Below are 3651 nucleotides of genomic sequence, written 5' to 3' on the forward strand. Positions count from 1 at the left end.
CCTGGACCATATGGCCTCATTGGTGAATTTTATCAAACATTCAAAGAAGAATTAACACACATTCTTCTCAAACTATTCCAAAAATTTCAAGAAGAGAGATGTCTCCCTAACTCCTTTTATAAGGTCACCATTTCCTTAATTCCAAAACTAAACAAAGACATTACAATAAAAAAAAAAAAGAAAGAAAGAAAAGTATAGGCCAATATCTCTTATGATCATTGATGCAAAAATCCTCAACCAAATATTAGCAAACTTAATTCAGCAATGTACTAAAATTATCACACACCATGATCAAGATGGATTTATTCCTAGGTTGCAAGTTTGGTAGAATATCTGCAAATCAATTAATGTGGTATACCACATTAACAAATCAAAAGATAAAAAGCAATGATCATATCAATAGGTGCAGAAAAGCATTCGACAAAATCCAGCATTCATTATGAAAAACATAACAAAACAAAACAAGAAACAAAACTCTAAGCAAACTTGGATAGAGTGAACATACCTCAACATAATAAAGACCATATATGACAAACCTACAGCTAACATTATATTCAATAGAGAAAGGCTAAAAGTGTCTTTCCTTAAGATCAGGAACAAGACAAGGATGCCCACTTTCATCACTCCTCTTCAACATTGTCTTGGAAGTCTTAGCTACAACAATCAGACAAGAAAGGGAATCTACAGCCATGCCACTCTGAATGCACCCCATCTCGTCTGATCTCAGAGGCTAAGCAGGGTCGCGTCTGGTTAGTACTTGGATGGGAGACCACCTAGGAAGACCAGGTGCTGTAGGCATTAAAAAAAAAAAAAGACAAGAAAGAGAAATAAAAGACATTCGAATTGGAAAGGGAGGAGTAATACTCGTTATTTGCTGATTACATGACAGAATATATAGAGAACCCTAAAGATTCCACCAAAAAATTGTTAGAACTGATTAATGAATTCAGTAAAGTAGCAAGTTACAAAATAAATATTCAAAAGTGAGTGGCATTTTTGTGTACCAATGATGAACTTTCGGAAAGAGAAATTAAGACAACGATCCCATTTACGATTTCATAGAAAACTATAAAATACCTGGGAATGAAGTTAACAAAGGAGGTAAAAGACTTATTCTCAGAAAATTATAAGTCCTTGAAAAAAGAAATTGAAGAAGATACAAATAAATGGAAGCCCATACCATGCTCATGTGTAGGAAAAATCAACATCATTAAAGTGGCCGTACTACCTAAAGCAATCTATAAATCCAATGCAATCCTCATCAAAATATCAATGACATTTTTCAGAGAGCTACAACAAATAATCCTAAAATTTTTATGGATCCATAAAAGACCCCAAATAACCAAAACAATCTCGAGGAGAACAATTGTTGGAGGTATCATACAACTGATATTAAACTATACTACAAGACTACAGTAATCAAAACATCATGGTACTGGTATAAAAACAGACACATTGTTTAATGGAAAAGAACAGGAGCCCAGAAATTAATCCACACCTATAGGCTCACTTGATATATAACAAAGGAGGTAAGAATATGCAATGGTGTAAAACAGTCTCTTCAATAAATGGTGTTGGTAAAATTGAACAGATATATGCAAAAATAAAGAATCTGGACCACCGTCTTACACAGTATACAATAATAGACTCAAAATGGAGTAAAGACTTAAATGTAAGACCTAAATTCATAAAACTTCTAGAAGAATACATAGGCAGTCAACTCTCTGATATTACTAATAGTAATTTCTTTTCAGATATATCTCCTCAGTCAAGGGAAATAAAAGAAAAAAATAAACAAATGGTCTATATCAAACAAAATTTTTGAACAGTAAAGGAAACCATCAACAAAATAAAAAGACAACCAATTGATTGTGAGAAGATATTTGCTAATGATGCATTTCATAAAGGGTTAATATCCAAAATATATAAAACACTCAGACAACTCAATAATAATAATAATAATAATAATAATAATAATCCAATTAAAATGGGCAGAAGATCTGAACAGATACTCCTCCAAAGAAGAATTACAGATGGCCAATAGACACACAAAAAAAATGCTCAAGGTCACTAATCATCAGAGAAATGCAAATTAAAACTACAATGAGTTATCACTTCTCATCTGTCAGATTGGCAATCATCAATAAATCCAAGAACAACAAGTGTTGGCAAGGATGTGGAGAAAAAAGAACTCTCATACACTCTCAGTGGGATTACAAATTGATACAGCCACCATGGAAAACAGTCTGGAGATTTTCCAAAAAATTTAAAAAATGGAAATATCTTTTGACCCAACAATTGCACTTCTGGATATTTATCCAAAGAAAACCAAAACAATAATTTGTAAAGATCTATGCATCTCTATGCATCTCAATATTCATGGCAGCACAATTTACAATAGCCAAGATATGGAAGCAACCTGGGTGCCCATCAGCAGATGATTGGTAAAGAAGTTATGGTTCCTATATACAATGGAATATTACTCAGTCATTAAAAAATGACATCTTACCATTTGCAATGACACGAATGGACCTAGAGGTTATTATGCTGAGTGAAATAAATCAGACAGAGAAAGATAAATACCATATGATTTTATTTATATGTGGAATCTAAGGGAAAAAAAGAACAAATTAATCAAAAACAAACACAGATATAGAGGACAATTTGGTGACAGACAGGGGTGGGAGTGTTGCGGGACTGGGAAAATGGAGTGATGGGTTAAAATAGTACAAATTAGTAGTTGTTAGATGGTCACGGGGATGGAGAGCATGGCATAGGAAGTGTAGTTAGCTTTAATATTTTGGTTAGGTGGAAAACCAGAGGAGAGAAGAAGCAATTAGGGAGATCGTTTTATAAACTATATAAATGTCTAACCAATGTACTGTATACTTGAAACTAAAAAAAAAAAAAAAGGGAATGAAATCTTACCATTCGTAACAACATAGATGGACGTAGAGGGTATTGTTCTAAGTAAAATAAATTGGACTGAGAAAGGCAAATACCATATGATCTCATTTAATAGTGGAATCCAAACAACAAAATAAACAAACAAACAAAGCAGAAACAAACTTAGATAATTGTTGCCAGGAGAGAGGGGCTTGGGGTATGAGTGAAAAAGGTGAAAGGATTAAGGAATATAATTGATTCTTAATAAATACCTACTAAGCAATCAAAGAACAAAACCACAACAAAGAAGTAAGCAAGATTGTCAGGGGCATTAAATAGTACATATAGAAATTCATGTATCTCAATATACCGTAAAGATATTTGCAATAAAATTAATGATCTTGTTAATAATAATTTTACATCATTAGGAACACCTAAGTATATTTAAAGAAAGTTTTCAGCCAGTGTTATTCCATATCTGGGTTCCTAGGTTGGGGGTAGGGGTTATTCTGTATTTTCTTAACTTTGACCAATTTTATTAAAATATGAGGCAATTTACTAAATTATTCAAAAAATAAGCTATGGAAATGGAAACTTAGTAGGTGACTAAACTTAGTTTTAGCATCTTGTGTTTAAAAGTAGATAGAAAATTCTAGCATTTATTCAACACAGATTTCCATCTCAAATGACTAAAACAGTAAAGAAAGTTGTACCATAAATTTGCAGCTTCAGTTATATGAAAAGTTAATCTCTGTCAGGATCTTA

At 32.4% G+C, this 3651-nt stretch overlaps 1 pseudogene; it reads left to right on the forward strand.

Annotated features, from left to right (window-relative positions):
• Nucleotides 1-679: 679 nt before the first annotated feature.
• On the forward strand, nt 680-798 carry LOC111729847 (annotated as a pseudogene).
• Nucleotides 799-3651: the final 2853 nt, after the last annotated feature.

Source organism: Pteropus vampyrus, unplaced genomic scaffold (assembly GCF_000151845.1).
Source record: "Pteropus vampyrus isolate Shadow unplaced genomic scaffold, Pvam_2.0 Scaffold284, whole genome shotgun sequence".
Taxonomy (NCBI): Eukaryota; Metazoa; Chordata; class Mammalia; order Chiroptera; family Pteropodidae; genus Pteropus; species Pteropus vampyrus.